Source organism: Mycteria americana, chromosome Z (assembly GCF_035582795.1).
Source record: "Mycteria americana isolate JAX WOST 10 ecotype Jacksonville Zoo and Gardens chromosome Z, USCA_MyAme_1.0, whole genome shotgun sequence".
Classification (NCBI taxonomy): Eukaryota; Metazoa; Chordata; class Aves; order Ciconiiformes; family Ciconiidae; genus Mycteria; species Mycteria americana.
The window spans coordinates 27,970,117-27,991,873 of record NC_134396.1 but is presented as its reverse complement, the minus strand read 5'-3'; the positions used below and the strand labels follow the sequence as shown (position 1 = coordinate 27,991,873).

The 21,757-nt window shown below is 41.8% G+C and overlaps 2 non-coding genes across 2 annotated transcripts; one reads left to right on the top strand and one right to left on the bottom strand.

Annotated features, from left to right (window-relative positions):
* The first annotated feature begins 10,310 nt into the window (after positions 1–10,310).
* On the top strand, positions 10,311–10,382 carry TRNAH-GUG (transfer RNA histidin (anticodon GUG)). The gene has a single exon. It is a non-coding gene; the product is annotated as a tRNA-His (tRNA).
* A 6,105-nt stretch (positions 10,383–16,487) lies between these two features.
* TRNAH-GUG (transfer RNA histidin (anticodon GUG)) lies at positions 16,488–16,559 on the bottom strand. The gene has a single exon. It is a non-coding gene; the product is annotated as a tRNA-His (tRNA).
* Positions 16,560–21,757: the final 5,198 nt, after the last annotated feature.

Genomic DNA, 21,757 nt, shown 5'->3' with positions numbered 1-21,757 from the left:
CATGAAATAATTAGGCTAATGGGGAAAGAGAGAGTAATGGGCGGGGGGAAGACTAGAGAGTGAGTAGTAATGCATGAATTCACATTCCCTGAGACCTGGAAAAGGCAGAGGAATCAGGATGACCATTCAGTACTCCTTGACAGCAACAGGAGCTGATTTTCATCAACAAAATTGAACCTTAGGAATTAGCCTGTTTCATAACTTCAGAAAATGCATATTTTCTGTAGGTTTAAGACAAATGCCCCTATGGCAATGTGCAGGAATGATAAAGAATTTGCAATCTAAAGGATACATATTATCTAGCCAAAGGGGAAGACCTGAAAAGTGGGGACATCCTCTCCCTGTTCTCACTGAAAAAAGCACCCCGCTACATTCCAGTTTCGCGAGTGGGAATTCTGCTTGACTTAGGCTTTCATTTGTAACTAGTTGTTTACTTATCTGAATTTGCCCTTGATGACTCTTTGGTCTTCCCACCTTAGCCAGCCTTCCGTTTTGGTGCTTCCTCTCTTTTGCTGTAACGTTATCACTTTCACTCTCACAGTGGCTTGTAGCAGAACCAGCAGCTACTATTTTCTGATGATGCGACTGGAGCTGCAGGCTGCCTTGGTGCTGCTCCCAGCTCTGCCTTGCCTTGCAGGCAGCACACACGCACACACAGTCAGTGCTACTTTCAGTCCAGGGTAGCTGGATTGTGTGGCACTACAAGCTAAAATCCAGCTGAGGCTCTAAATTTAGGCTGGAAATCCCCCCCATACTGATTGCAGGAAAATTTACTGCAGTGCTATCCTGTGGCCCACTGTATCCTACTCCCCCCCCACAAAAGGCACAAACAGATTTCCTCATGGCTCACTGTGAAAGAAATATAAAGCAGTTCTGCTTATAATAACAAAAAGATTTATGAGATGGATATACCCTCAAGTCTCGGGGCTTCCATGTGCTGATCCTCAGCACTGATGCTCTGAAAGTCCGGCAAGCTAAGATTTACAACTGCTTACAGCTGAAGCTGCGTAACCCTGTGGCTCCGTCTCTTCCACTTGTGGAAACATGGGGCAAATTGCTCCACCAGAAAGGTGTATGGAGGATAACTCACCCTCCTTTGATGGGGAGTGGGGAGATAAGAACTATAATGATCAGCACATCTCAAAGCTTGTGAAGCTTGTCCCTGGAATAGCTCCTGGGATTTAAGAGCCGAAGGCATGACCTCCCAGACTGACAGGAGGGTATGAACTGTGTCAGTTCTGCTCTCACAGGAGTACATCAAGGCTCATGTTTTATCTCCTTAATGCTTTTTTTTGGTGCTTCTACAAAGCACTCACAATAAACATAGACTGATCAAATACCTGCTTTATTAATGAATGTGTAGCTGAAAACTGCTATCAAGTCATGTTTGGTCTGACAACAGTTAACATGTTAAAAAGCTATCCCACTCTAGCTCAGTTTTGTTAGTTTGACTGCCTTGCTCATTATTATCTCCTTGTAAGGAGTTTCAGTTATCCTTCAGTGTTTACAGGTCACTGAGCCGAAAGTGAGATGTGGTTTATCTCTTTGCAAAAGGGTGTTTTCTGCAGACTTGCCTACCATGCAACAGTAAGGGCACAGAAAATGCTGCCATATAGAAAGCTGAAGCGAGCACCAAGAACAAGTTAAAATGCAGCATAGTGGCAAGGACTGGCAAACACTGGCTTTTGAAAAGGTATTTCCTCTTTTTCTTCATTGGAAGAGAGAGGGTGGTGCTGAACAACCCATGAAACTGCCTAACAGCCAACCTCCCAGTCATGTGGTTTGCAACTGTTTGGACACACATGGTAGTCTCCTCGCTTTAGGTGAAAGTGTATTGTTGTGTTCCAGTAAAAAAAAATTATGAGGAACATTATGTATACAAAATCCTTCCCTTGGATTCACCTCAGCTAATTCACTAACAGCAGAATGTTAAATGGGAAGTCGTGCTTACATGCTGTTTATAGTTAAGAAGAACATGTGTTTGACAGTAACAGAACATCCTGAGACCTCTCCTATTCTCAGTCTATTTTTGGAGGCACAGGGAAATTTTTTGCTCCTCCCAGGACAGTAGCTCTGCACCCTTGAGGAGAGCTTACAGCTTCAGGAACTAAATTAGAGAGAGATCAGTTCTAGTTCATGCTCCACTTCAGGTAAGCCACAATGTTCATTTTGATTATCCGCTTTGATTTCCATGTTTTATTTGAATAGTATGCAAAATTTTTAAAGAGCAAGAATCATTTCAGGAAAAAAATCCCACCCATAAGCATCTTCAGCTGTAGGAATATAATCTGCATGAATACTCAGTGAGATGGAGAATTTTGCAAAAGGATAAAAATTGCAAAATAAAGGAGCAACAGATGACACGTTCAGTTGTACCACAAACCGGCAGGATGAAATGCCATTTTTGGTTTGGGCTGCGTACCAGAAGCATCAGATAACAGGGTAGGAAATTGCATTTACTATATAGACTTTGGAAGTTTGCTCTTTGGGAGTAGAGATGCATCTACTTTGTTTGAATGCTCACCTGAGTGCTCCGCTGGCTGAAACTTGTGCAAAGTGGGGTGAATGCCAGCTGACTACAATGTTCTCTTCATTGACACAGGAGTTGTGTTGCAAGACCTATTACACAACTTTGATTGGATATAGGTAATGCTGATGGTATGGGATTTTGTTACTTTGAAGATTTTAGCTGTGTCATTTTCTCCCTTTCTGCGATAAATCTCTATATTTAAATATACATGGTTGCAGATGTGGCCATGCTAGCTTTGAGATTTTGCTGTTCCTGTAAGCAGATAGAGAGTTCTGGCAGAAGAACACCTGAAGTGTTTCATTCACTCTAGGCCTCTGGCTACCAGAAATTTGAAAGCTTCAAGAAGGGAAAAGAACAACAGAAAAGAAGAACAAACGCCTTAGGACTGGGAGAAATTTGTTCATGAAGAAAAGTTACATGATGTTGGCTAAGGGAAAATGCTAGACATTTGCATAGTCATTTGTGACTCATTATGGGGGTGCACAGAGCAAAAGAAAAGCATCATAGCATGGATGCATTTGAATTCAAAGAAAAATAGCAATCCCAAGGTGACTTTTCTGGACTAGGAATATTTGTGTAGGAGATCACACAGAAAATAAGAGTGGTTGCTATACTAATAGAAATAATATTAACAGAAGAAGAGCAAAAAAACCTACTTGCTGTTGGCAGAGCTGTCTAATGAATTGCTAAAGAGCCTTTCCAGGCCAGGCTTTACTTCTAATGGGCATTAACTGTATTTTCCATCTATACACAGATTAAAGCGAAGTTCAGTGCAGAATCTGTCTGAGAAAGGTACCATAGCCAAATGGCAAACACACACCCAACAGAGAAAACCCTGATTTCCCTATAATCCTGTTACAGTGAAAGTCTAAGCTGCCTCAGTGTACTCTGTCTGTGTGCCAAAGGCTCAGTAAAATGACAGCCCTTTAAGCAGAAAGAGGAGGAGGTTCACCCTTTCCTGGAGCTATGCATGACATTCCCTCACCCTCCCTGTACACCCTTCCACGGCTTTAATGTTCACTCTTTATTGGGAGGTGAAAGCTGGACTCTGGCGAGAGCTGCCTCTGCAAGGCAGGAGGTGGGAGATTTGCAGAGTGACTCACTCTTGCGATACAAAGGGCTCTGCAAGGCTCACGCAGACAAGCAGGAGGGGAATGTTCCTCGCAGATCAGAGAAGGGGAGCACACCCTGCCTTTGGGAAGTCAGGTGGCTCTCAGTCCATACAGCTGGTATGCCCACATGGAGTGGCGACGACGCTGAACCAAAGGCAGTCAGCAACCATTTCAGCAGAGACTGTTTGAATGCCCTGCATGTATGTAGCAATAAAAAAGCTACGCCTTGCAATTGTAAAATACTGCCTAATCAGAACTGTCTATATACATCACACCAGGGCTTTAGACTGTGCAAATGATGGCACCAGTCCAAAGGAGCAGAGAAGGCCTCCAGATGCTGGCCTGAATGGTTTGCAATACTTCTTACACGTAACTTCATCTCTCCCCTTCTTTCCTGTTCATTAAAAATACAGTCAGAGAGGATGGGAACTGTAAATATTGGGTAAGTCAACTCTGCAATGAAAACTAACAAGCGGATATACTATGGCATTCACCTTCCCCTACAAGGGTGTTGGGTGTTGCTGTCTAGACGTCAGAACTCCAGTTGTGCGTTATTTCTTCAAAGCAGCTCCTCTGATCTGGGTGATGATTGTGCCTCCTATGAATGCTAACTTTCATTGAATGTCCTTATTATTGCTGCATCAAAAACTCTTTAATCCTTTATATTTGTAATAGCAAAGAGCCTGAAGCCAGATTTTGTCAGCCTGTAATAAATTCTGTTTTATTTTTACTGAGACAAACCATCCATGTGCATGTGTGTGGGGACTGGCTTTCTTGCCTGAAGACATCCATGAGCAAAACACCAAACACAGAAAATGCCGGTAGAATTCTGTTTCTAGTAGTAAAAAACAGTACTAAAAGAGAGTTTTTCACTGGTACATCCCAAAATGTTTAGCTATGACAAGTGCCTATTGTACAAATGGCAATAACCATTTAAAAATGCTTATTCAAGATCGTGCTGCAAACTGGTGACAATTTAAACTAAATAGTTTAAAGAGAGCATAAAGCCAATTTTGGGCTTTGACCTAGCACCCAAGTCTTCTCTGTCATGTGGTCAGAACAGACATTTGAACTGCATGAAGCTACTCTGACAGTCATGGAGAGTAAGATTGTCACTCAAAATTAAATAGAGGTATTGTGTCTCTGATCTTCAAGATTAGAAGAAACACATCCTTTCTGGTAGAGGCAGGCGAGAAACAGACTGAGAAACCCAGATACATAACAGAAGTAGGCAGGGGAGAGACCTGATCAAGGTCTCCTATTTCCTTTGTGGACGTCTTGGGCTACTTGGCTATGGGTGTGGGGAGGGCATGCCTGTCTCAGGCTTTTCTATCAAGTGTTATCCTTGCACAGCTAATTCACTACAGAGGCAAAAAGCATAAACTCCATGGCCTGATGCTGGGAGCACTCAGCTAAAACACAGGTGAATAGCCTGGAGGCTAGTCCCATTAAATGCTTGCTTATGCTAACAGTAAATGGAAGAGTTCAGACTAGAGAAACTAGGAGAGATTCACCTTACATTAATTAATAATCTGCTAAGTAAAGAATTCCCTTGGCAAAGGAGAGAGAGAGAAAGAGAGAGAGAGAGAGATGCTATTTGTATCTGCTTCAAGTCCTCCTTCTTCCAGACCTGCCCATGAACTTGGCTATTTGAGGGAGGAGGGAGTGTCTTCTGATTACTTCTTTTCTTTTGATCAGAGATTCAGTCCTCAACAAGAGAAATGTTCTGTCCAAAACTGACATCTTAACAGAAAAAGTCATTGTTTTGAAAGATTATTATTTTTGGACAACAAACAACAAAAAATTTAATTAAAAAAAAGGAACCTGCAAACATCTAGAATGTCTTCGCAGTTATCACAGAATCACAGAATCACAGAATCATATAGGTTGGAAAAGACCTTTAAGATCATCGAGTCCAACCATAAACCTAACACTGCCAAAAACCACCACTACACCATGTCTCTAAGTACCTCATCCAAACGTCCTTTAAATACCTCCAGGGATGGCGACTCAACCACTTCCCTGGGCAGCCTGTTCCAATGCTTGATAACCCTCTCGGTGAAGAAAAATTTCCTAATATCCAGTCTAAACCTCCCCTGGCGCAACTTGAGGCCATTTCCTCTCGTCCTATCACTTGTTACCTGGGAGAAGAGACCGACCCCCACCTCTCTACAACCTCCTTTCAGGTAGTTGTAGAGAGCGATGAGGTCTCCCCTCAGCCTCCTTTTCTCCAGGCTAAACAGTCCCAGCTCCCTCAGCCACTCCTCATAAGACTTCTGCTCCAGACCCTATGGGGTTATGTGGGTGAAAATTTCATAGCTGTTTTCTGAGCCCAAGTAGAGGTAGCAAGGCTGGGCTCAGGGGCTGAGAATCACATGGCTGTGCCAGTACTGCACGAGGCATGCTCATGTGCACCAGCCTTCTTCCGGGGAAAAAAGAGAAACAGTAATAACATTTTACTAACAGAAATGATAAAAATATAAATAAATGCAAACAATGGCAAGATGCGTAGAGACGGGGTGGAAAGTAGTACCAGTGTAGTACAATTAATGAAATGACCATTTGTTACCCTGTGGTTACTGCTTGTTAGGTCATCTCAAAGATTTGTGGACTGATTTTAAGCTCCAAAGGTTTATGGATGTGATTTATGACATTTATTTATTATAACCTGCATTTTATTCTCATGTGTATATAGGTCTGAAATAAAAACAGTGTATCAAGTGACTCCAACTTAGCAAAAAATGCATTAGATGACGTTTTAAGCTCTGTACAAGATGGAACTAGAAGTGCTTTTTTGTTTCTCTGAGACCCAGATTTAAAACAATCACATAAAAAATTTTGATGGGAATCTAGCAAACCTATTTTACTGCTGCAAAAAATAAGGCACCCCTATGACTTCTATGGGAGGTGACACTGTATAGTAGAATAATACAGGTTACAGAGCTTGCAAGGACCCTGTCTCTTCACAGCTGCAAATATTTTATTGATGATTTGTAAGACAAACCATATTTAAAATCTCCTTCATTTCCTGAGTATCATGCTATAAAGCACCTCAAGGAGTCCTGCAGTAATTTTAACTTAATCTCCTCACTTTGAAGGGGCCATGGGCAGAAACCTGTATCTAGATTTACTAGACTTCTGTCTTTAGGGGAAATCTGGATGTTCTGAGGAACTCAGACAAAACTGAAGTTGCTGTTGTTACTTCATGAGAGGTAACCAGTAATAACAAGGCCCAAAAAAAAAAAAAAAAGTTATTTAAGGTCCTAAGTATGGAAATAAAGTAAATATTCTAAGATCTCTACTTCCGCAGGTCTACAATAACAAGAAACTTCAGAGAAGTTGCTACTGAATCAGTTTTGTCCCAGGTCTGTTCCACCTGCCCATGTGTGCATGATGCTGAGCAATGCCATCTTCCAGATGCACTCATGCTCACATGCAGGTGACTAGGTGATGGTACTGTCCTGTTCACTGTTAAGACCTTTTGAGCTGACTTCAGCCCTTATGCACCACCCTTCTTTCTGAACCACAGTTTTCCATGTTTTTCAATGAATGTATATATAAAAAAAAAAAAAGGAAATTTGAAGTAATGAAGAACACTTGATACACTGTCCTGATAGTGGCTGTTAAATACTGGTGCCCAGTTTCTTTGTCCTCTTTAATCAAGGTCTTTGGAGTACTGGGGAGTATCATAGGACTTACCACATCAAAGCATTGGCCCAGAAGTGGCAATCACTGTCCAACACTTCAGAGATTTCTTTAGAGTTCAAAGGGCTTGGAGGCTGGTGAGGGAAAGAGAAAAAGGCTTTCCCATACTGTGAATTCTTACAGCTGACAACATACATGTGATGGCTTTACAGGTAACATTCAGACTGCAATGCACAAGCTGTGCTACAGGGGATTGCTTTTTCCAGTCCTTTTTCCTTGCCAGAAGATTCAGCAGCTTATTCTGCTGACACCTGCTTGAGAGAACTGAAAGAGAGGGGTGAGAACTGAAAGACAGGGATGGAGGGGGAAGACAGAGAGAGTCCTAGTACCTCCTTATTTTTTCATCATTGCCTATTTATGCAGTTATGCTTAATTTCCGCTAAGTGTAATGGCTTTATGAGGCAGCAGCAAACCTGAGTTGAGGGATTAGTTTTATGTCAGATGTGTACCACTCCTGGTCCTGGCTTTCTTTCTTTTAAGCTTGTGACAGCAACGCGGTCCCTTCACACAGGGCTAGGCTGTGCCTGGCAGGATTGGAGATCAGGGAAGCAGCATCCTTCGTGCCGTCTGGAAGGGTACACTGACCCTTGAGCACAACGCTACTCTGCTCACACCGAGCCATTGAGCGAGGCTGTAGGGTGAGGTACAGCCGTCCGAACCACCATTAGAGCACCCTTTTGCTTGACATGCCCCCAGCTACCATCAGAAGGAGAGAGAGGGAGGTACCTTCTCCTTCCCTTCTGCAGCTCCAGCGGCAGGGAGGACCCCTCCTTGTGCTTGCAGGAGGAACCTCTGCATTTCCCTACGGCAGAGGCAGTGCGATTGCCGTGGTTTAGCCCCAGCCGGCAACTCAGCCCCACGCAGCCGCTCGCTCACTCCCCCCCGGTGGGATGGGGGAGAGAATTGGAAGAGTAAAAGTGAGAAAACTCGAGGGTTGAGATAAAAACAGTTTAATAGGGAAAGCAAAAGCCGCGCATGCAAGCAAAGCAAACCAAGGAATTCATTCACCACTTCCCATGGTCAGGCAGGTGTTCAGCCATCTCCAGGAAAGCAGGGCTCCGTCACGCGTAATGGTTACTTGGGAAGACAAAAATCCATCACTCCGAACGTGTCCCCCCACTTCCTTCTTCTTCCCCCAGCTTTATATACTGAGCATAACATCATATGGTATGGAATAGCCCTGTGGTCAGTCTGGATCAACTCTCCTGGCTGTGCCCCCTCCCAACTTCTTCTGCACCTGGCAGAGCACAGGAAGCTGAAAAGTCCTTGACTAGTGCAGCAACAACTAAAACATCCCTGTGTTATCAACACTGTTTCCAGCACAAATCCAAAACATATCCCCATATTAGCTACTTGTCCTGGTTTCAGTTGAGATAGAGTTAATTTTCTTTATAGTGGCTGGTATGGGGCTATGTTTTGGATTTGTGGATCAGAAGGCTGCGTGTTTGAATCACGTCGGGGTCACCAGTCTTCCCAAGTAACCGTTATGCGTGATGGAGCCCTGCTTTCCTGGAGATGGCTGAACACCTGCCTGCCCATGGGAAGCAGTGAATTAACTCCTTGCTTTGCTTTGCTTGCATGCGCGGCTTTTGCTTTCCCTATTAAACTGTTTTTATCTCAACCCTCGAGTTTTCTTACTTTTGCTCTTCCGATTCTCTCCCCCATCCCACCGGGGGGGAGTGAGCGAGCGGCTGTGTGGGGCTGAGTTGCCGGCTGGGGCTAAACCACGACACTACTATAAAGAAAATTAACTCTATCCCAGCCCAAACCAGCACAGCGATTCAGCACTGAGGCAGACCAGAGTCTCTTTAGTAAGTGTGCCCTTTAAAGTCCCAGCCTGATGTTTCTTTCGCACAGTCTACTTATGGATTAGTCCCCACCGTGCAGACCTTCATCCAGAGTAAATCCATATCTCAGCATGTCGAAGACATGCTTAAGACATTTTAATGGTCTTGTGTATGACAGCCTCGTAAGTCTCTTTGTATGTCTTCCTCCTTCTTCAGAGACTCAGTGTGGCACTGCAGTGGTTGCTGTGACCTCCAAGGCTATCAGCCAGGCAAGGTTTGCAAAGCAGTTAAGTTTTTTAATTAAATAATGAATATAACTGTGGGGAGGGTGAGCATGAGGAAAACAGGCTGCATTTTCTGAGCAGGCCTTGAGTGTCCCAGAGCTTGCTGCATTATTCTCTTTCCCCATGATAATCTTTCTTTACATTGCACAGCTTGATTTCTGTTGGAGCTCTTATTTGAGAGAACTAAGGATTTTTTGCTGTTGTGCCTATTTGAATATTGTTTACAGTCTTTTGCATCCGAACACCTGACAAAGGGCAGGTGCTTCTCAGCAGCTGCTTCAGTATGACAGTAATTGATGGTCTTAGCTGATACAAGCTAAGTGCTCACTCCCCTCGGACTTCATCTGTAGCATTTGACCATCTCTTTCCACAGTAGATAATGCAAATTCTGGAAAAGTGGGAGGGTTTTTATGTTCTGTGCTTATTGCAGAGGTAAGGAAGAGGATGTCCATCAATACAAGCACTTACATTAGAATGAATCATACCTTGTTCAACTCAGTGAATGCAGTTTTCAGTTAAGTAGATTTTGTTATTTTGCCTAAACCTGTCTCTACAGCACGCTGCCAGACTTTTCTGGCGTCATGACTTTGCCTTCCCCACCACTGATAAAATGTTCCCTCTGAAAAGATTTGGGGGAAAGAAGAAGGGTTATTATAACTCTCCTGAGCCTGTCTATAGGCAATCCTGATAGGCATGGATTATAAGAGAAAGGAAAAGTAAGTCTGGAAGCGATTTTGAGGAGACAGTAACATGTAATTGTAAGAATGTTTAGAACCAGCTGCTGCTAAAACTCAATGTAAACTGTAGGTGGCACCATTTGTGTAAAATTTTGGCGAGCACTGGGCGGGGGGGGGGAAGCTGTGGCTTTTAATTTAGAGCGTTCCGACAGCTTGCCGTGATCGTATAGTGGTTAGTACTCTGCGTTGTGGCCGCAGCAACCTCGGTTCAAATCCGAGTCACGGCAGGGAAAGGTGTCTCTTTTGGAGAGATGTACCTACAGACTGCATACCAAAAATAATCCATTAGGGATGTCTAAGGCTGAGATGAGAAAGCAATTCAAAGCTCTGTGACTTTTACAAGAGCGTTTTGCTAAAAGACTATGTGCCACGAGTATTAGTTCAGTAATCCTGTTGCCAAGTGTGATTTTTTTTTTATTTAAATGTTTATGGATGTTGTGATAAACACAGTGGCATAGTGACCATGTAATTTTTTTCCCATTACAGCTACTTAAGTTCTGGACTGAGCCACAAAGTCTGTTTGTTTTGATCTTTGCTAGTTTTTCATGCTAATAAAGCAATAAGCCTGAATTGCCTGGAAATATGACAGTGGTAGATGTGGAAATCCTGCCCACCTAGGCATGACCTGCTGCTGACAGAAAGTCTTTGCTGGTGACAGGCAAGAGGAACCATCATTTGTCAGTGATTTCAGTGATTCCCTTTGTTTTTGTGTGTAACTTCACTGTCCTGCCTCACTGAGTAAGATGCGCTCAGACTCTCAGAATGAAGACTTCTAAAACGACCATGTGGATTTCATAAATTAGTTATGGTAACTAGTGGCAGTTTGTGTAATAAATGATAAATTAACAACAAAATTACATAGCTGGTAACAAATATATTAATACAAGATCATTATTACGGAGTTTATCAGATTATTTGGATGCCACTGAATAGAGTTTCTGGTAGTTGGTTCTTTAATTTGGTAAGGAGTTAATTCAAGAGCAAGTGCTGTTTTTCTCTCACTGTTGCATCTGATGGGACATCAGTCCTCTGCATAATGGATTACATCTTCACCAGGCTCAGATGGCTTCAAGTTCCATGCAACAGGCCCAGCTCTTGCAGAGTGTGAATGACAGGTACCTTTCTCTGTGCAAAGCAGCAGGAACTTTCCTTGCCCTCCTACCCAGTGAGGAAGTGAAACAAAACTTTCTTCACACCGCTATCAGGAAAAATCAAAGCCCTGTACACCTGCAAACCTAGGAGGGCACCTCACCTCTGGAGGCTGTAGGCTCAGGTGCCCCAGTTTCAGGGTAGTAGGCTAGTGACGCCTGGCATCTTACCACCTCCCTCAGGTTCACAAGAGCTCTTTCTGCGGTGCATTTTAAAATATCTTTGGGTATTCCTCTGACTGGCCTCAGACTTCCTGTCTAGGTATCACTAAGCCTTTTAGGAGCATATCAGAGCACTTAGCTCTTGACTTCTTGGTCTAGCTGATAATACAGCTGTGACTGATTTCCCAAAAGAAAGCACTTTAGAAACATGCACTAGCGTAAAAGAGCCCAGGATGATCTTTTATACTCTGTCCCTGCTGTAGTCTCTCAGAAACGTCATCTGTTGTGTTAGATTTATAAACTCCAGAAATACCAAATTAACTTATCACAGGTGTATATATTCTTTAAAGCATCCTAGTGAATGAAGTTCTAGAACAGAAATCCAAAAATTGCAATGCCAGAAATTCTGCACTACTCATGCATCATCCTGAGGCTGCCGAAACACGCAAGGCGCACCCCTGCTTGACCTCAGCCTCCCTGGAACTGACTTCTCTATATCCAGTGTTCATCTGTAGCTGAAGTGTAGAAACACTGTAGTACTTTATTGCTAGTTATAGTAATATTGATGATTTTGAAGAGTTTTGATAGGACACTGGACAAGTTCAAAATGTCCTTTTTTTTTTATGTTATGATGAGTTAGCCAGAAACAGTGGTCATTCTATTTGCTTTAGTTTATTTAGGATACCGATATCTGTAGTGCTAGCTCAGTGCTAGCGCTATAAACTGGGAGCGAGAATGGTGTAGGCAGGTAATCAGACCTTTCTTACCAATTCCCCCTGCAGTTATTTGTTCTTCTCACAAGAGAATCAAAATTAAAACCCAACTTCAATTTGGAATATAAACATGCAAGTGTAGGTGGCTCCCAGCATTCCATTTCCTGAGAAAATATTTGTCAATTTTCCCATCTCATTAGGGAAAAAGAAAGCAAAAACTGTAGTACAAAACAGTTTCCAAGGATAACAGGATTGCAGACTAGGAAACACAGATATATAATCCTGGAACTGATTTTGAAGCTTGAATTGTACAAAGAATTGCCTGTACATTTCTGAAATATGTGGGTCTTCATTTCTAGCAGACATGTCCAGATAACACTTTTCCAGTTGGAAACCATGATCTAATAATAATATGTTAAAAGTATTAACAAGGATTCAGGTTTACATATTTCTGAAGCTCTGAAATTTTTTTGTCTAAAAATGCTTTGAAGGTCAGAGAGAAGAGTTCACTTTAGCAGCCTTCTCTGCCTTTACAGAGCAAGCTGATCTGGTGGGAAATGAAGAACAGTATTTTAAAGTGAGACAGGAAAAGAGAGTGCATGCCTTTCTCTGCAGCTCTTCTGTGTCCTTTTGTGCCTGCCATTGTTCTCGTGTATGGCACATTCTGCGCAGAACATAAAGCCTTTAAGACATAGAGGCGTCTATCTCTATATCCCCAACATGCCTAATTCGCATTTTGGCTCTGAACTAATAGGATGTACCCATCAACAGTGCTTGGGAAGAGATTTATTTCTTGCTATTGTATTTTAACGTTAGCTTTTGATTAGGGTTAAAACTGCTAGAGTTTTTAAGCTATGGAGAAAGACACCTAGTTGTTAAGAAGGCAACACTGGACAGAAAGACATTAAAAAGTTTTGAAATATTAATGGAACCTGACATAGATTTCTTTGCTACTTCCTTCATTTCTCAGGAGTGCAGCAGAGTTGGTTGTATCCTGTCTGATGTTCATATCAGGTGTTAAGCAGGATAGAAAGCAGTGGCTGTTTTGAATCTGCAGTCATCAAATCAAATTAATTCTGTTTTTCATTCTCTTTACAGGAGTGCAGCTCATATTAAAACTTTTATAGGTCCCCTCTGAAATCCTTTCAAAGGGTTCTGGTCAAGAAGACTCTTTGAAAGGAGATCTTCTGTGGTAAAGAGAACTCCTGAAAGCTTAAGTAGCTGGTTGTGCTTTAGCAAAGAATGCCAGGAATTCATTTCACAGGTGGGATGATTTTACCTCTGGAAATTCAGCTCTGAGTTTACGGGTATTATTGCAGGATGGGTAGTAATTGGGGAAAATTTGGCAGACGGGGAGATTCCTGAGCCTGATGTGTAAACATAACTGCATGAACCATGTCTGATGCTGCAGTTCTGTAGCTTTTCTCATAATCTGTCTTTGGTGTTTCTTAAAAGAAAGCATGTCCTGCTTTCTAAATAAGACTGTGTGCCTTCTTATTTTTTAAGCTCCAGCAGTCACTCACAGCACTAGAGAGAGCTGCACTGGAACACATGTGAAGACTGTGGTTGATTTTTGAAGCTTTCGACTAGTACCGCTTTGGGTTAAGCTTTGGCTCAGGTTTGAATCCTACAACTTTCTGCACTACATTTCAAACTACTGAGTAGGGCCTGGTTTCACTTCTTCATCAACAGTTCAGCACAAATCCCAGAACTACCAAACATCCAAAACTATCTAAATAGTGTTTTCTGTTGCCTTTTCTAAATTCCCAATTTTTCATTCTAAAAACTTTATAGATGTGTCCTCTTGATTTGGAATGTCACAGAAGCAAAATCAGCTCTTTGAGTTAGATTCCAACACATCTGATAAATATCTCTTTCACAAAGCTTTGTGAAAGTCATTCATGTGCTTAATGTTTTACAACTTTTTCCTGCACTCCTTTACGAAGAAATGTGGTATATGTTTTCTGTGCACCAAACAAAACTCAGAAGACACTTTGTGATATTCCTTTTAAAGGAATATCTTCTTTGTCACAAAGAAGCCTCCATCCAAAGGGATCCCAAAACACAATGTCTTAAAAATCTTTGAGAAGAGAACATAGTTTTGATATTGCTAATGTAGCAAAAATTTTCTCTTATAACATGGTCTGTAATGTTAACATCATCAGTGCCTCTGTGCTGCTAAACCAGCACCTAAGTGCCTCTTGCACCTGAGAGTTGTGCATGTAGCCAACACCACAGCCACCGCACTATTTCTGGTAATTTCTTATGGATCTCTGCATGCCCAGTTCAGATCTTGTGCTTCCAGACTCCTGGAATAATAATTTAATAAGTTTTTTTTTTCATTCGCTGATATGAGCAGCAAACCTCCTATTTTCCTCTCCAGAATTGTATCACTAATTTGTTTGGGGGTGGCAGGTCTATCTAAACTCTTCAGGAAAATCTGGCATAGTAGGATGCGTTTATTCTGGGACCTGCACTGTTGCTGTTATTCACCATGCAGCTGAAGGCAAGAGGGTGTAGTGACCTTTGTACTGGCACAGAGAAGAAAACTTCTTTATGATATAACCATGAAGGCATTTGTATTAAAACCACATGGGGTAAATTAGTGTTTTAATGTTACACTTGAGAAGGAAAAGTCCAAACCAGTTAGCTAAGGCAACAGTAAGAAAGCTTGCATATTATGGAAAATTCTATTCAGAAACACAATTTGAATTTTTTTTTGTGTAAGAACTGACCTTCACTGAAAAATAATTGGAAAAGAACTGTAGAAGGCCTAATATAAGAAACATGAAGTCTTCCAGAGAGACAAAAGTGTAAATTCCAGAAAGAGATTTAAAGTTGATCCACCAGCTATTGAACTGCTTTGTTTCACCATATTGTCCTTCCTATTTCTTGTTTGCTGAGAGATGATTTTAATGGAATTAAATATTCCCTGCTGGTCTTCATAGTTACACAAGTCCCACTTTAAAAGCAATTCCTTTTCATCTTAATAGTTTCAAGATAGTCTTGCTTCCTTACTGAGCCCTGGACAGACACCTGGAGAAAGTTTGCCAAGAGCTGGGAAGCCTGTGTCTGGATGCCTGAATAGAGTTTGACCTCAGAAGGACATACATGGTCTTCAATAAGGAAAACATTTGCGATTCCGGCCTCAACTGTTAGAAATATACAGCCATTTCCCATAAATGAGTATTTGTTGCCTTCTCCTTTTTCATCCCCTTCTTTTTCTTTTGACTTGTGGTCGGGCTGTGAGCTTAGGTATGACGAAATAATTTGGTCAAAACGAGTAGTTTTTACTTCAGTCAGCAAGATGTGTAACTATCTAATGATGAAATTAGAATTGGTCATATGAACTGAAGTTCGTGTATACATTTTTGAGCATCTTCTATTAATAACAAATTAGAAGTACAACTGTGTTGCTGCATGGTTCAATCAGTATATAAAGTGCCTACCTGTAGGCACATGGGAGTGTTTCTTGAAAATTTCTTTCCCTGTGCCTTTCAGCTAACTTCTTTACTTCACTATCCCCATACTAGAAAACCACTCACACCCCTGCCCCAGTAAACAGCAACACCCACCAGGCAGTGTAGGTGGGACGAGGGAACGGTGCTTAGATAAACAGAGAATCATGTCAGACCATTTTTGCACCTCTTGGCAGAATCTTCTCAGTCACATCATCCTCTCCCCACAAAAACGGCACTGCATTTCCAGCAGTGTCTTGCTTCTCTTTAATAAAACTTCAGATCTAGAGATTATGTCTCCCATTTCCTGATGTTGATTACTGGCCTCATAAGTGCATCATTCTTGGAAAAACGATACTAAAAAGCTTCACAACAAAGAAATTAATTGCACATAATTTCATGCCTCCTTTGCTCCTCTTTCCTGAAAAATTCTTTTGGAATTTTCTTTTCTAGTGAGCCATCCCTGGGGACAGATCGTAGAAAGAAATCAATCTTCAGTGGGAGAGAGAAAGGAGATGTGTTAAAAAACGTACGGAGTGAAGTCAGTGAAAACGTTGTCCCAGGCAACCTGAGTACAGTATCTGTGGAACTGCTTGAAATCACACAAAAGGAGACAAAAAACCTATGGTGCAAAGAGTGTCAAACACCTTATCATGTAGCAGTGAGCTACATGGACTTTTTTGTGCAGCTACTGCTTCCTCTCATCTGTTTTTCCTGTGCTTCAGGCACTGAGCCCTGTTCAGCAGTTACTGCGGAGGGAGGGCTGGGGCGGGTGGGTGGCACGTCCCCCGTGGTGCGTCTCCAGCAGCAAGCCTCCAAAAGCGAGGGCTAAAAGGGTTCCCGCTCCCCTCTGCCGTGACTCGGATTTGAACCGAGGTTGCTGCGGCCACAACGCAGAGTACTAACCACTATACGATCACGGCAAGCTACAAAGGATGTGTCCGGTGTCTCCTCTTTTCTGTCCCCTCTAGGAGAGCCGTGCAAGCATTGCCACCTAGCGCAGACCGGCTATAACATTCCACCTGCTGGCCTCCGCCCCGGGGTGACCACTGCTATTGCAGCACACTGGGCATCCCCCAGCCCAAAACAGTGCTGCCGACAGAGAATTGCATGCAGAAGACGGGCACAAACGTTGTGGTGGCAGAAAAATATTCCTGCTCCTTTTGGCAATTGCAGTCTGGTTTGGAAATCTTTCGTTGCCTTCTGTTTGGCCAACGTCTATCTTCAAACATACAATAATTTTGGACTGCAAATTTTATTTCTGTTTTCAATGCTGTGCCTAGTGATGGAGGAAAATCCAGTGAAAGGACATTCAAAGTTACATAATTATTTTAAAAGCTGTTGAAAAGGAAGCATAAAAACACATGTTCCCCTCCTGCTGTCAGTCAGACTTGAACCAAGGTTGCCAGCACATAGTACTGGACTGTCACAGCACACTGGACTGTCACAGCAAGCTGGCACATTGTGACAGGATTTGAACGGATATGGCAGAAAAATAAGATTTCTAGGAAAATGTCAAAAGTTGACAGCACTGAGGCATCAAAGAAGGATTTCTGTTGAGGCTTGAGAGTTAATGTTTCAAAACACAAGTGTTCATAGTAGAGTTATTCATATAATTGTCTTTACTAAAGATCTCATATCCACCATTGACTCTCACTTTTTAATTCTGTGTCTGACAGTGATATCAAGAAAAGATTGATAATAGCAAGTATCTTCACAATTTTGTTAATTAGTTAAAAAAGTGGAAGGAGTTGGTGGGTACACCAGATGGTTGTGCTGCCATTCAAAGGGACCTCATCAGGCTGGAGAAATGGGCTGACAGGAACTCCATGAAGCTCAACAAGTGGAAATGCCAAACCCGGCACCTGGGGAGGAACAACCCCATGCACCAGCACACGTGGGGGGCTGACCAACAGGAAAGCAGCTTGTTAGGGAAGGCCCTGGGAGTTCTGCTGGACACCAAGTTGACCATGAGCCAGCAACATGCGCTTGGGCAAAGAAGGCCAACAGCCTCCTTGGCTGTATCAGGCAGAGCATTGCCAGCAGGTCAAGGGAGGTGATCCTTTCTCTGTACTCAGCACTGGTGAGACACATCTGGGTGCTGTGTCCTGTGCTGGGCTCCCCAGTACAAGAGAGACATGGACATACTGGAGAGAGTCCACTGAAGGGCTAGTAAGATGATGAAGGGCTTGGAGCTTGGGGAGGGTGAAAGAGCTGGAACTTTTTAGGTTCAAGAAGAGCAGGCTTAGAGAGGATCTTATCAATGTGCATAAATACCTGATGGGAGGGTAAAGGAGATGGAGCCAGGCTCTCTTCTGTTGTATGCAGTGACAGGACAGAAGGCAATGGGCACAAACTGAAATAAAGGAAATGCCTTTCAAATCTAAGAATAACTTATTTACTGTGAGGGTGGTCGAACACCAGACCAGGTTGCCTGGAGAGGTTGTGGAGTGTCCATCCTTGGAGATATTAAAACCTGATTGCACATGGTCCTGGGTGACCAGCTGTGGCTGAGCCTGCTTGAGCTGTAGTGGGACTAGAGAATTCCAGAGGGGCTGACCAGCCTCAGTGATTCTGATTCTCAGGAAAGCAAAAAAAAACCCAAAAAACCCAATCCAGACCTGTCAACAAAAATAAAATGTCAGTGCTTGCAAATATTTTTTTTTTAACATTTCTGTAGTGTATAGCTGTGCTTAACAGCACAGGCAGTTGAGCAGAGGGAGTCCATGAGTGCCAAGAAATGGGATACTGAGCACTTGACAACCTTCCCTGCAAACATCCGCAAAGCCTGTATGAGCCAGAGAAGTAAGGAATAGCTAAAGGTTGAGCATCTTAGTTAGTACAAAAATATTTAGGACAACTTTAAGTGTCTTCTCCTATGTTTTCAGAATTGACAAAGGCTTTGTAACATGGATCTTGCCCAGTGCATGCACGTGTTATATTTTTGCTGGGAGTTAGATGTGCCAAGTCATGGGTATGAATGGTTAAATGTATAGATTAGCAAGACTGCCTGGAATTTTCTAGCTTCTCTTTTTGCCAAGGTGAATGAATATAGATTACATTGTTTCAGCCAAACTCCCTGTGATTATGAAAAAAGGAGTTGGCTAATTTTTCTTCTACTAACCACAAATAAATAAAAAGATGTCAGTTTGCCAGTCTATTTAGACTATGCTCTTTTTTCTTTCCTTTTTTTTTTTTTTTTTTAATAACTCCACCCAATGTGGTTGGTTGTATGTGCTGGCATAATAATAGGAGTATCCACAGTTGTGCTGCAAATTAATTCAATTTCTAGGAATTTATCTTGTCCCAGTATTTGCAGTGCCTTGGATTTGATCCAAAGGTCTAAATTATTTTAATACTGCACAAGGCCACATTTCTGCACCTAAACCCATATGTACAGCTTTTTTTTTGCATTGATTTGTAAGATTCTATGTGCTAAATGACTTTTACATATGTAATACTCACGTATGGTCTAATGTTGATTAAATGCCTATCTGCTACATATTTAAGGCCTACTAGCAGCCCAGTAATCTATTTCCCTGTCGCTTCCATCCTGTGTACTTCTCTTTTGTTGAAACCAAACCAGATTATTGTCAGAGAACCCAATGCAAAGCTACTGATTGCATGATACCGTGTGTCATTCAAGGAAGAGTGATTTTTAAAACATTTTAAACTCAGTATGCCTCTGCCTTTGATTCAGCTTGTGCATTTGTAACTGCTAAACCTGACTAGTTGGTGTTGGCACCAAGGGAAAAACTTGTTGCATTAGACGGTGTCAGCATGTCTGAATACAAAACATGAGCCTCTGGAGATTCTTTGATTTGATAGCATGTTAGTTATGTTTCTTTAATTGACTGTGGTTGCTAAAATTTAGCTAAGAGCTTGATTAATTTGGAAATTGGGAATCTTGGCATAGTGGTACGGAATACAAGTAGGTCTCCCTGAAATAATCCTGGCACGCTGTGTTTCCAGTATTTCCCCCATTTAAAAGTGATCCAAAAGGCAGTGGCGGGGCCTAACTTGGTAGCAGAAGCAGAAGAAATCTATCTATGCTCACAGATGGTAAGGTTGCCTTACATTAGACTAGACAATGGCAACAGCAAGGAAAAGAGGGCTCCAGAATAAGACAAAACCCAGAGGCAAGTGGATTTGAACTAAAAACATGTCATCTTTTTTGTGTTCAAGGTGTTTGCTACTTGGGGATAGCAAGACCTCTCAGGTGTATAAGCATCCTAACTCACAGTCATAGAGCAGACCTCTGCCCCAAGACATCTAAGAGGCCATTTGGAGTATAATTTTTGGTATTGCAGGAAATGTTAGTGCTAAAGTTCAGACTATGCTATTGCTTCCAGTAAAATCCTGTCACCCTGTCATCTGTCTTCCCCTTGTGTTACTGCCTTTCTTTCCTTGTGTATCATGACTTAAATTTTCACTGGATTGACTTTCTGTTCCTGTGTAATTATATCAATATAAAGAAACCCATGGATACATGTGATGGGTTATTTCCCTCTTGAATGACGACATTAACTTCTAGCAAAACAGCCGTAGAGTAAGAGGCTTTTTCCTGGGCTGTGTTAAGGATGCAGAAGAGCTAACTCAGCTGCTAAGCCCTGTGCACTTTTTTTGAAAAAAGGAAGGGAACCTCCCTAAGGTGTATGCATTTCAAAGCAAACTCTTTGATAAACTAAGTTCCATTGCCATCATCCTGATGACATGGTACCATTAAATGAGCCTGAAAAGTCCTTGTGGTACAACTAAACACTTGCAACACAGTGTTATCTTTGCGACTGTGTAAAACACAGAAACTGAGGCTCTTACTATACTTATTTTTTTAGTTGTATGAGTTATTATGTGTGGACAGATTATATGAAGCTTCATTGCAGTCTGCAGAATGCTTAGGATATGTATGCAATGTAATATTAGACAGTAAAAATATTTGGTTTTGAAGTGTATTAGTGTTTTTTCAATAAAATAAAAAAAAAAAATCCTTTATCAAAACCTGAGGTTGATGATGGACATCTCACTATTTAAAATCACTTTTTAAATGAATTTCTCATCTGATGTTAGTGCTGGCTTAATGTAAGAGCTAGTGAATGTTTTTTACTTAGACATGAATTTTCATAGTGTCTAAACAATACACTGGATAATAAACCTGCCTTTAGGTAAATCTGGCTGGCAAATCAAACATATGTGAGCCTGAGGAAATCCATAAAGCATCCTATGACCCTGTTCAGTTGGAATTCTTCTGATGCAGGAATTTGCCTCACACAATGTTGAGAAGAAATGAGGGGAACAGTGACAGTGACTGAAAGCTAACACCTATCCCATCCAGCTGTTTCAGTCTGCCTGGCACACATATGCCAAAACTTGTCTTCATTCATGACCAGTATTTGTTTTACTTTTTATTTTTGGAAGTTGTTCTAGCTCCAAGGCAGTTTAGCTCCATAATGGGCATGTCAGACCAGAACAGACTGTTGTTTGGAGACTCCTGGCTTGAAATCCTACCTTTTATACTCAGATTTGATGTAGATGCATGGATAGCTACAGCCAAGGCCATCTGTTTAAATGAACAGCAAAGTCCCACTTGCAAAATTCTCAGACTTTTGGGTGTTATAGTGTAGATTGCTTGGCTGTCCAGACAGTACTGTACTGCACCTCTTCAGAATAAACTCTTCCATCACATCACGACGGCAATGGTGGAAAAATTTTGTGGGAGCCACATTTAACTTGATTTACAGCTTGTTCTATGGAAAGGATAGCTGTGAGGCAAAAACACAAAGGAAATGTTCACACACCTCTCTTATGCAATGGCTCCTTAATGTTGTATGTAAAGGACTGACAAAAATATTCAGAGCAGCTGTAATAATGGAATACTTATCAGGTCATTCCAATCATATAACCAAACTGTATCTGATCATGGATGGTATCTAAGCATCTTTCAAAACAGGAAAAGGATTTCAAAACCAATGTTTTAAATAACAGATTGTTGATAAAAAGAAAAATTAATTGAGAATGCATTAGAATCCCAGAAACTCAGCATTCACAAAACAAGGTACACATGACACCCAGAACATTTTTTAATAAGGTTTAGCTTTTATTGTTGGAAATAAACAGATGTCTC